Source organism: Fopius arisanus, unplaced genomic scaffold (assembly GCF_000806365.1).
Source record: "Fopius arisanus strain USDA-PBARC FA_bdor unplaced genomic scaffold, ASM80636v1 scaffold00072, whole genome shotgun sequence".
NCBI lineage: Eukaryota > Metazoa > Arthropoda > Insecta > Hymenoptera > Braconidae > Fopius > Fopius arisanus.
In genome coordinates, this window is record NW_011887811.1 from 17,827 (window position 1) to 31,107 (window position 13,281).

Consider the following 13,281-nt stretch of genomic DNA (forward strand, 5'->3'; position numbering starts at 1 on the left):
CAGTGGGGATTGCGTGATGGAGAAAATAAAAATACGAATGTAGAGGTATACCAACGGTTTTACCTCTAGCTGTGACACAGATTCCCGATTCACCGTGCATTTTATCCACCCTCCGATGAATATTATGGACAAATAAACAGAGAAAATACAGTTCATCCATTACAAAGGGATAACAGCGGGGGAATGATATCGGTGAATAAACCGTGAATGGAGTCTGTCGAGTTAATTCAGTTTTAATCTGGCCAGTGGGGTACCGGTGCACAGGAGTTTTTCGGGGGAGGCAACGGTATGTCGCATCAGATTATAATGCACGTTGTTAAATTCAGGGTGTTCCAGTGCGATACCCACGATTGCTACGACAAACCTGTGCACCAGTAGCTACAACTATTTCGAGTCATCGAGCTGGAAAATAATAGATTGGCGATAAATCAATTAAAAGCGTAATTAAGTCATGGAAATACCAATTAAAGGACGGGACTGAGGTGAAAGAAGGAATTATCACGCTCATTACCTCCATATTTTTACAAATGGTGGACGATTATTGCCAAATGCCATTATCGATTACGCTTGACTTGGGAAAAATGCATTCCACTCTATCCCAGATAAAATCATCCGCAAAATCCGCCGGAACTGCAGTAGATAGTGCCGCCAGTCGACAGTCATGTTCGCCCTACGGCCACTGGTTCGCGAATTTATAAGCAAATTAACATTAATTATCATTGGCCATAAATTGAGCCCCGACGAGCTCCACCTAGTGCTAATTTTACATGGCCACGAACCATAGAGTGGCTCGCGCTGGTCAATGTGACACGGGGAAAACAAATTTCACCGACCGCGGAACAATCCGTTAATTTCCGAGGTACATAATAACGTTGGAAACCCACCATATTTATCCGCCAAGAGAGTATCCATAAAAAAAATAGGGAATCAAGTAAAAAATTCGGTCTGACCCAAGTCGGAGTGAATCTACTTGAATCAACTGAATTCTTCGGTTTGAGGTATTTCCACTCTGAGAAAAAAAAAAGAACATGGAAAAAAAAAGTAGCCAATGGAGACGACAACTCCCTCAAATGATGCGTGTAATGATTACATCCATGAAAGAATCATCCGACATCTTGTGAGCATCGTTGATTTCTACCACTTGTTGATTTGACATAATATCCGGTCTTGGACATTCATACAGCCCCCCAACAACTGATTTATGCATCTGCATAATTAATGAGCCACAAGTATTCCCTGACAACTGTACATGTCAAAGCCCAACATCCCCTCTCGAACTTTTCGACCTCATCGATAAATTTTCCATCAGTAGATCTGGTCTCGTCAAAGAGCGCGACCCGCCCTGTTGACCGCACCTCTTCACCGTTACCCAGCGTTAGTCAAACACGATCAAATGATGTGGTAATGCCTGTTGACGGGGTGAGGCGCATTACTCACTAATTAATTTCATTAGTTGTACCGCACATGCTGAACGAACAGTCAAAGAGCTCTGAGGAGTCGAGTGCTGGTGTCCCAGGGGAATTTGCCGCATTGTTCTTTCCCACCAGTCGCTAAAATAACAAACATATCATAAAGACCACGGATTAATTTGTAATTACCACTTGCCAGATGTCGCCGCCTAATTCCTCTGAAAAATATCACTCGATATACGGTAAAAATTGAGTCGAACGAACCGAGAGAATTTCCCTATTTACAGCTATTCCAAATCCATTACCACAGAGTCATCCTTCTGCGCCTGAAGTTGACTTTAGCGCGATGCATCATCCAGAGGAGTGCAGCCCACAGAAAGAAAGAGAAGATGGAATAGACGATCGTTTCGCCAGCTCTACGTTTTCCATGGTTATGCTCTTTTTTTTTTTTTGGAAGCGAGAGGGTTGGTAAATCCTCCCTCGATTTTGCCGGGAAAACGAAGAGAGAGACCAGACGGGGAGTTGCACTCGAGCCGGAATAGAAGGGAGCGAGGTAGACACGGGTAAATGGGGTGAGTGAGACAGAGGAGACTTATAAATCAAAGCCCCTTCCGTACAAATCGTCGGTAGCGATCCCCCATTCCCTGTTCTCATCCAAACGTGTCTCCGAGACTGTCCGCTTTTACCCGTAGCTGCCTATTCCATCACCTTATTCGTCCTGGAGAGCCTTCGGAAGCGTCTATCCTCTTACACCTTCAATTTTCCAAGAGACCATCTCACTCCCTCAATTCGCCTTTGTCACTCTGACCCAGAAGCTATGGCAAAACGAGTGAGTCCCGTAGTAACATCGATTTGGAAAGATTTGGTGGTGGTAAAAAAAGAAGAAAAGTGTGGGAGTGATGGGAAAGCGGAAAATGTGGAATTGAGCATAGGTGGGATCGAATGAACAAGAGTAGAGCATGTAGATGCCAGAGGAAGGAAGGAGACACTGAGGAGCCGCAATGTCGAAACTTGTGCAACTAAATCCCACGACAAGTTTGTCTCCGTTCACTTACTTGCTATCCACGAAGTTAACGTGAACGTGTTTGTGATATTACCCTAGCTCGTTCAGCCTCTACAACCTCGCAGCTCCACATCTTCAGTTATCTTACAACAGCTGAAACTCGGTAGACGCTCGCATGCATTACACCCTTATTGTGTTTCAAAACATTTTGACATCATTGCCGAAAGTTATTCAAGGTTTCTTGGTCAATGAGCACGAGACATGAGGAGAAAAGCCACGGTAATGATAGAATGTAATTGATGATGTGGATGTTGTCATGGATTTGATAAAGCTGGAGTTTTCCAAGGGCTTGGAGTAGGCGAGCTTTCTACGTACGTTCACCGTAATTTCAGTCTGTATAATTGATGGGCACGAATGTCATCGGAGATGAGGGGGTACTACGGCCAGTAGCTAATGACACGTCGGTTAGCTAATTGACACCAGTAGCTGGTACCATGTGTTGAAGCATCTAGAGTTTAGGGGCTGATAATTTCAGTACCCTCGGATTCAACGGTATCAACTCCTGTGGATGCATCCGACATCTGGTAAACATGGACTATGATTTCAACTCACCCCTACTAGTGCACGTACGACGGCAGTTCTTGGACAGTTTGTCAGTGAATGTAACACCAATGAAAATCAGTCCCTCGGTGGGTAGCCGCAGGCGGGTAAATATAGGAGTCGATAGATACCGCTCGAAAACGTTTACATGGACGACAAGTCATCGGTAGTCAAGACTGATCCGATTGGCTCACCGATTCCACCAAATTGTCGTGAGTGATGAACGAGTTATTATCAAAAATTATTATCATTATTTATTTTATCATGCCCGTGGTGTTGGAGGAAATCAGGCGTTTTTTCGTCTGTGAAAAAATCAACTTATGAAGCTGTTATGGAAATATCGATGCAATCACTGGTGACAGTGACATGTGAAATGCACTCTGTTTTACATTTCCCATAGGTGTCAATCCCTTATTTACTCCAAGCCCTGAAGATCGAGCGTGACAAAGAGGCAAACAGACACTGGGTTGCATCGTAAAAGCACTCGGTGCGCCTAGCAGAGGGGACTGAGAAAAAGAATGGCTCGTAAATCGGTTAGATTGAGAGTGACTCGGGTGTCCGATATGCCACCTCGCTTTTCTGGTGGTGAAAGAATGCCTCGGGTCGCGTGTCTCGAATGTGGAAGTAACCACCTTCGCTCATACCCCTCATTCCCCACCTCCAGTCCTTCTCCATCTTCTCCAGCGGAGTGTGTCACACCGACATTTCTCTCATTCCAATGCCGATGAAAACGTGAATCGAATTGAGTTATCACGGGTAGTCTTTCCATCGGTTTACCTTTTAAAACCCCAATCGTTTATCCACGAGCTTGCGATTCGCCTCGACCAGAGTTCATCCAAATAAAAGTCATTACGTCACATAGAAATATCGATATGACTCGAATCAATCAATCCGATTCAAATTGATGGTCGGTCTGATTGATTAAAGGATTTGCCGAGACATTGACTGGAGGCAAGTGGCAAAATGAATCAATACTTCTGGTACACGTATCATTTTTTTTTCTCTCACTGGTTTCATTGATTCGCATTTATGAGACATGAGTCGAGAACTCTGAGAGGATGAGTGTTAGGGTTGACTCCCGGAATAATTGGAGTACACCATTTCGCAGATGCAGCAGACCCTTCAGACTGACATCTATTTCGTTTACCCTCAACCATCCTCGACTTGATAACAACCACATACCTAACTGCGAAGCAATCCACACGTAGATCCCTCCCCCACACTTTTCAGATGATGGATGAGAATAAAGCCTAGACACCCCCCAATGGCATTGAGAAACCACCGAGAAGCGACAGCTGGTGAGATTAGGGGTCAGGTAGGACAGACACTGCCCCAAGAACTTTTCCTCAAGTTCCTCTGACGGATTGACCAAAAATTCCGAGTGAAGTCTAGCGCAGAGGTACGGTGAAATGATGAGGAGATGGTGAAAAAGTAACTCGACGATTTTTCAAAATGACGGAATAACCAGACACCCGGTGAACTGCTGTCTCTCATCAATAATCCAACCTCTGAATACCACCGGGCGTTTGCAGGAAGCTTGATAACAAACGCCCGCCATTGTCTCATACCCACTGAGACAGCTCTGAATACCTAAACCGTAGCCCCAGTGTTAATTGGATCCACTACCCCCGAACTTGACCAAGAATTACACCCCAAGTAACAAATTTCACCCGAATATTCATCATTCAACGGACTAAAACTCAACGTGACAACACGCGAAAAAGCTTTTACGCATCATCCTGTCGGTGAGCTCAACCCCAAGATAAACATTTTAACAGGGTAAAATACGTTGACAGATTTTTTAAAGAATCACTTATTCACTGTAAAATGGCCTCTCCACCCGAAAAGCAATTTTCACAAGATTTCAAATCCACCGAAATTGAAGTTGATTAGTTTCTATCACTGTCTCCCATTCAAGACAACACCCCAGCGATTTGTATCTGCCAGGATTGTTGGGTCGATGGAGGAATGAAAAGGGGTGAAAATAGAGGGTAGATGGAACAACAGTTGAAGGATGCGAGAGAACCCCCACCGATGCTGTTGAGTGGCAACACTGGAGATGAGACACAGGAGTTTGTGAGAATTTGCACGTTAGGATGTGGCCGTGTCTGTTTTGTAAAAGTCAGTGTGCGAAAGAAAAATGAAACATCAACTGGTTTAGGTGAAAGGTGGTAATTAATTCAAGTCCAACTGTCGGAAGAAGTGCGTACTCTCGAGGGGCAACCATCAAGTGAGTCAGGACACGAGTGAAGGCACCAACAATCTGTCTAGTGACTCCTTCCGGTCTGAGTATTACCTGGCAAACTTTGTCCTGAGATTAGGTGGTGACACTGAGTAGAAGTCCCACCATCGGCCAAGTTTCGGATAGTTGAAGTAGTGCACTCGGAGGAGCTACTCTTAAACCCCTCCAACTTCTTGCAAACTACCTACTTAGCAGTGTCATCGTTGGATAATTAAGCATCATCGGTCGATTACTGATAAGGTCCGGGTCTTGACGTTATCACAATGAAAAATAGGATTAATGGATTAATGGATTAAATAATCCGTGTGCTCCTCATCACGCCCGATTATGCCATGTTTTTGAATAGTTTATGCTGATAAAAAAAAAGTGGTTTCATTCGAGCGAGTGGAGGTGTTGGTCCCAGGGGTGAGGACTTTAAGAGGGCAATGAAGAAAACGTATGGGACGCTTGGGAAACACCCACTTTGATAGTGGTTATGGCTCGACTGTACCACCACCATCCCCTTCTTTATCCTTATCTCCGGACTCCAATCTTTTCGTCCCTCTTCACCTTTTCTTCTCGACCACCTGCTCTTCAAACCCTCATAATAGCCATCCCCTTGTTTCTCATTTTTTTTCATCGATAATTGTTTATGTACATCGGAGAAATCTTGTGATTGATTTTCTCCTCTCCTCGCATCGGATGGCAGATGGTCTTGATAATCGATCGGTGAAGATCGAGGAATTATCATTGGCTTGACTTTTTGCCGCCCATTTTTTTCGATTTGACATGTCAATCATAACTCGCTATATCGAAAGGACGAATTTGACTTGGTTATTGAGTTCGGATGCGCGGCGCTGTCAATTTCGCTGACTAGCGATTGGTTTAATTGGAATTTCATGTTCCACGGATACACCCCGAACCGGTTTGATTTCCCCCGGTCTATTGTAGTGGTCACGGTGGTAACATTGATGGGCCAATCCTTTGCCAAAAAAAAAACCCCCCAAAAACATTGTTAAAAAGAATTGTCATATTGATTACCTACGGTTGGTGAATGGCTTTTGCAATCACCAGCAGTGTCCACGGACAGCGCAGAAATGATTGGTCAATTAACGGTGGAGATAGTCACCGAGATATTTCAATAGAATGTCAATTGATTGCTACTGGATAATTATACGAGAGTTATTCGAGAGACAAGTGATCACAGGAGTTGAGGGGATCGATGAGAAGACGTGAATTGGAAATTGTGCATTGGGAATGAAAAACTCAGTGAAACGGATTGAATCGGCTCCCCTTTTTCCGAGTATCATCGCGGGGGGAAAAATATCCGTGCAAAATAATACCCTGGAAATGGCGTAGAAATGACTTTCGGATATGTCAAGCGAAGGCATCGTGTCAGTTATAAAAACTATTCCACTGAAAAAATATTGGAGGAACGTAAACAAATTTTCTATCGATTATCCCGGGAATTTTTATCGCATACTATTACCGGATTCTCAACGAATTTTATCAGAGAAAAATTGGATATCTTAAAATCAATAAAACACTCAATTTTCCGATCCAATCACTCCGTGAAAATGATCATGAAAAAATTCAGCGATAAACTAGAATTTTCAGAGAATTTAACCCGTCAGTAAATGTGGATGTATTAATTTCAAGTTGTCGATTTTTTTTTTAATTTTCCAGAAATATAATAATTTTCGTAATGACCTGCAGAAGGTGGAAGTTGAGTATTTGAAAAATAATAATTATCCTTGAATTGTGGGGTTTGGGGTTTTTTGGTGATGTGGACATTTGGTGGTATTTTGATTTGATTGTTTTTTGAATTGATTTGGCATCGGCACGTTCATCAACTGGAATGCCAACACGTTTGCTCATAGGTATACGTGGAGCCTCATCCCCTGTGATACCTGGCACATGGACACTTTGGCACAGGCCGTACACAGATTACAGATAACCCGTCCTTCACGTTATTTGGGTGAGCTACACCGGGGAGCACCTCGAGTACCGATTCGAGGGAGATAGTCACCCAAGCATTAATTGGAAACGAGAGTGGCATTGCGTGTGGTGTTCTGTCCCGTATGTATTTCACTGTCTACCACATAACCGATACACTTTCTGTAGGTTGCTGTGGCAGGCCAATAAAATCCTATTGCAAATCCCATCGGCAAGGGTTTGATGAAAATTTTCCAATGGTACGTTGAGTGAAGTTTGATTGAAAAATACGGCGAGAAATATCAGTGAAAAAAAAATTCCTCGTATTTTGGATAAACTGAAATTCAAAATAATCCACAACCCTTTCGATTTTTTCTATCCCATATATTCAATATTTTTTCATAAATCGGGGCATTCAATCAAAAATAATATTGACCTCTCAACTCAAATAGTTCGAATGAAAAAAAAAATCTTCAACATTTCTACGTCATTCGATTCACGGGTTAAAAAAATGTAATAGGAATATTTTCTCCAAATTTTCAATAAAATTCTGGATGACTCTTCAGAATTTTTTTTTATGAAGAATTTTTTTTATGAAGAAAAGAATTTTATTTTTGGAAAAGGTTTTGAAAAATTTTTCACAAGATTTAAATAGGAAATATTTTTTTATAATTTAGACGGTGTATTTTTCTGACTATTGAAAAATTTTAAAAGTAAGAAAACAATAGTATCATTTTAAAAAACTATATTCGTAAGAATTTCTAGAAAATTATAAAAAAAAATTTCCAAATTCAAACAACACTGAATTTTCAAAATGAACGACAAGAAAAAACCAAAATAAAAATGCAAGTGCATTGGCAATTGATTTATAAAGGGGGTTCTCCACGGAAAGAAACACAGATTCAACCCCCGAGCCCCGACTTTCGTCAATCGACTTTATAATCGAGATGCGATATACCTCGAGCGAAGAAGCGAGTAATATACCGTAACCGAGGAGAAGCGTATAGTCTGGTCGTTGGATGGTGGGATCGGGAAGTTAGATTAAATGTAAATGAGCGCCGATATTCGTAGAAGTATAGCGGTTTGGCCTCTCCCCCCAAGCCAAACCAAAGAGTACCCATCTGTCTTCCCCCCCATTCACCCCCCCATTCACCCCCTTCACCCCGATTTTTCGCAGAAGCGCGCGGGCGCAAACGATCGATCCTTGGGCCAGAGAATCACTGGCAAAGTGGAGTGAAGAATAAAGGGTGGGTGTACCCTGTCGGCGGAAAAGCTCTCGCACACGCAACCACAAAAGCCCGATGCACACACCTAGAAATGAGTGAGACCTAGAAGGCGTGTTACCATCGGCACACCAAAAGCTGATGCTGCGGAATCGTTATGGTCCGCACTGTATACCGCAACTACTAAAAGTTATGTATTTCGTAGTTTATATAACTCCGGAGTTGCGGCATGTAGATGCCAAACTGAGTGGAAATCAGCGTTTCACACTGGCAAAACCAGTTTTCCCATCCACTTGAGCCCCTGACATTTGAATATTCGATTCTCGTGATTTTTTTTTTTTCTTTCGTGTATACCACAAAGGATCTTCTCCACAGCCACCGCCTCCGACGACTCAGCCAAGTCTATTCATCTCCGTGGTTTTTTAAAATATTTTTTTCTTTTTTCCAAAATCATCACGGAAATTCTTGGTGTAGCATTGGCTTGCTGCAATGTATTCCCGGGATAAAGTGCATACGAGTGAACAGGTTGTACGGAATGTTGGAATTCACAAAAGGCGGGTCGTTGGTTATCGTTTGGATAGATACGGGCTTTATCGTTGAGACAATTCGTTTGCTTCAAACTCTGTGTGGTTAGGGGATGCACTGGTACTAATTTCTGGTGTTTTCCCCAGGGTGAGAGCTTTCTGGGAGTGATCCGAGGTTATTCACGCTTTTCGCACTGGCGAGATTACAGGTACGAGAATGTTCACATTGTTTTGAGAATTTTTGAAAAAGTTTCTCTCTAAAATTACAATAGAATACTTCTCACCGTGTGTGAGAGAATTTTAGAGAATTAGGGTGTGAAATTTGTACCGGTGGTATCGAATTGTTTTTTTTTTTTTTCGATTTGGAAATAATTTTTTGGGTGAAAATTGTGGGGCTGTTTTGTCGGCGCCGACGAGTTGTAGTGGCCAGGGTTGTTTCAATGGCGTGGGGATGGGTGCAATCGCCCTGGCAAATTTATGAGGAGACAGGGGGTGAACGAGAGGGTTGGGGATTACTAAAGCGGCGAGGTATAGACAAGGAAGGAGGGGATGACTCGGAAAAGAAAGTATAAATCAAGAATTATAAAGCAATTTCGTAAGAAACCACAACGAAAACTCGAACGAGTAAGTTGCCAGTCGTCTCTCCACCGGAGTAGGGGAAAAAAAAGAGCGAGAAAGGAAGGGGTTGGAAGATATCTGGGAAAGGGGAGACAAAGAAACAACGGAGAAGACGCCGTAGTAAACTATAACAAACGACGAACCGCTTGTCTTTATTCGCGCATTACTCCCTCTCTCTTATTTTTCCTCCATTCTCTTTTTTTTTCACTCTGTCCTTTTCGCCTTTCACGATGATTATACTACCAATTGGTGGAAAAACCGAATATTTATGGGAGTAGATTTCACTCGATCGATTGCCCTCGGAATTTAATTCTATGATTTTGAATTGACGCGCAACACTTGCGGTTCGCTGTTACTGATTCCCTCTGTAATCCAATATTTTTTTGATGCCCAATTTTAGTCAAAATCTCCAAATTGAAAGAAGATATCGAATTTTTTGTATAAACATTTTTTATAGAAAATTATAAGAGCTACATAAAAGGTATCAATGGAAAAATCCTCATCTTTCTTCAATTTCGAGATAATGGCGAAAAATTGACCGCGAAAAAAATGCACTTGAGGTAATGATGCGTCGAGTAATCAAAGAAGTCGGAAAATTTAAATGGAGTAAAAATGGCGTCAAACTGTGATTGCGGTGGGAATTTAATTTCATGATTTGGGATTGACAAGTTCACAGTGGTTCACTACCTTGATGGCAGCGGTTTATACCGGAAGTTGAAATCGCCAGGGGAGAATGAGTGAGTGCTGACGGTGGATTGTTAATTAACAGTATCGTGTTAATTAACGAAGTTTCAGCATTCTCCATCGTATAATTTTGCGTTGGATCTCTGTTTGGAGTGGAAAGGATGGAGTCGGTATCAACTCATAATTCATATCTCACCGCACACCTTACAAATCTACGGTTGTGCTGGCTAGCAGGTGTCGTAACTGCATCCACCCACCCCATTATCCCGAGGCTGGATACATATTGGTGGGTAAGTAGAGTTTATCGTGGGATTTCGGATGGATTGAGGGGGAGTAATGGATTGGGTGGGAATTAATGAGGGCTCAGTGGTGTTGATGCTGGTAGAAGGAAGAGTACGAAGAACTCCCATCGCAAAATTCTCAGCGTGAAAAAATTTTCCCTCAATTCTACCGCAAACAAGGATTTTTACCAGAAGATGTTTTTCCCATTTTCCATTTTTTTCGGGTTTATCCATTCTTCCATTTATTTTTGTTATTTTTCATCGGATTTCATCAATAATTCAAAAATTGTTGAATTAAACAAGATTTTATCGTGTGGATTTTTCCTGTACAGATCAGATCCATCGAAACATATTTTCTCCGAGTTTAATGGAAGACTGATAGGACCCCTGATGATATTTTCGGATGGATACGCAGTTTGTAAATTTCGTGGGCGAGGTAAAACCATGGAAATAAGATATTCTGTGTAGATGCATTTGCCTTCGGGTCCTGGCACTCTATTTACTCCGAGTAAATCCAGCTAGACGTGATATTATCCCACGTCTCGTTTCTCAAACCCCTCTCTTCAGGTAGCATTACTCTCGGTTGGCAGGAGGATCCTCAGAATGAGATACTTGAAAAAAGAAACATCAAAGACATTTTACCGGAGTAAATCTCCCCGCTCCCTCCCCCCCCTTCCCCCCCAAAAAAAATGGCTAATATGTTTTTAACTATTTTGGATGGATAAAATTACTCGGATCCTCCGATAGACGTCGCGGCAATTGATTGATTTACGCTACTGACGTTCACCGAGACATGATGTGGTATCCATTACCTCGCCATCCACTTTCATCCTTTCAATCATGGGAAGCGGTCGTCAGATGGCAAGCGATTTACACCCAACCCCAGCCCAAGGCATTTCTTGGTGCGTCAAAGATCAAAAGCGTATGTGCAATAACCTCCGACGATTCTAATTAGTCGATTGGATAATTACAGAAATGGCCAGCAATACCAATGCAGACCAACACCATCGAAATTTTCATCTGCAAGTCATTAAAAAATGGTGACTCCCTGGAAGGACAATTTTCACACGAATTAATTATTAAATAATTTAGATATAATTCATTAGAATACTAATTACATTTGAATGGAGACCGATGGATCAAAGTGGAAAATTACGTCGACTGGGAGAGCGGACCGGATGCCGGAAGTTGCTATTTGGAAAATAGTGGGACGAATATTCCTGGAAGCGGATGGCACTGGCAGCCCTCGGGCCCCATAACATACTTCCACCCTCGTTCGCCTGCACGTCGTTCCTCTTAACAGAATAATTGTTGATTGGCTCGCTCGCCGCCCCTCTTCCACTAATCACTTTACTCCACCCGCTCGCGACAGATCGAATTCTCCATTGCCGAGCCGAACACAAACGGAACTTTCACGTACACCAGAGGACACCCTGAGAGTTCCAAATTTCAATGCTATTTTTTATCGAGATTATTCATATCCCTGAAAAATCATGAGCGAATTATTTACTCGATGATTGAAAATTTGAATAGCCAAGTGACACCGGGGGTTCGGATTTTACCGGAGCTTTGTCCTCGGGTGGAGAAAAGCTCTGGCGTTTGTCCAGCGACGGGGATGGCACCCTGGGACAAGCTCCGGGTTGAGCCGTGATACCTCACGAGTGGATTATTGTAATGGTAAATTATTGGACGTTAAATCTACGTCATGGAGTCTCGTCTTTTATCGCAACGCCCGGGGAACAAGAGCCTGCAGACACTTCGACCGGACGTGTCATTCATTCTCTCTTCCTCGATTTTCACTGCCACTGCAGATATATTATATATTTTTTTATATCCCACTATCCGGGTGAAAGCGTGAATAAGTGCATCGCTCATTTTTCATCAGGATTATGCAAATTCATGAGTTAGCAGTACCGCGATTAAGTGATCAAAATCGCGAGCTCTACTCATTCCACTCTAAATCGATCATTCAAAAATATTTCATTTCCTTAAATCATAGATAATCGTTTTCACTCGAAAATTTATAGAAATTCGAATGGATTAAACGTGTGACGAATACATCCCGTAAAGTTCTCCCGATCTCAAGTGTCCTCTCCCGACTCATACCGACTCCCAGGTTGAATCTTATTTTAACCCGCAGGATTACGTAGAAATTACCCACCTTACCATAATTGAAATCCCAGGACGTAGACTTTTTGCCTTCGGAGTCCCTTAAATAGGATTTCTTTTTACCCCAGGTGTTATGAGAATTTAATTAACCCGCCATCCGAATACCTGAATTTTTTGCGCACATGGTCTTCCGTTGTCTTTCACTCGGACAATTCCCTTTGTGGTTCTGCTTTTAATTTTTCCCCTCGCGAAATTAGCTTTCCCCTCATCCCCCCTCTTGAGTTTGCACTGAATTCATTGGAATCACTGGAGTATTTTTTTTTTAAAGAGAGTAGACAACGAGGGAACAGACATTTCTCTTCTCGCTGACGTCTCGGATCCTTGTAAAAGTTCTATCGGCGTGTCCTTGTGTGGCCCAGACCAAATAACTCTCCCCCGGCGACGTACCCTGTCGTTTCAACGGGGGTTAGAAAACCTGGGGGTGGTTGGGGGGGTGGTGGGGAACAGTGAGAGTATAGAATCTCGTGTTCCACACTGTGTGCACTTTGCCTCCCAACACGAGGTGACTTATAGCGAATGCTTCCGGCTAAGTGAACAACCGACAGTCAAACTACTCTTTCTGAAATTTCAAACTCGATACTTACTGAGAATTTTCAAGTTATTGGGGGAATGGG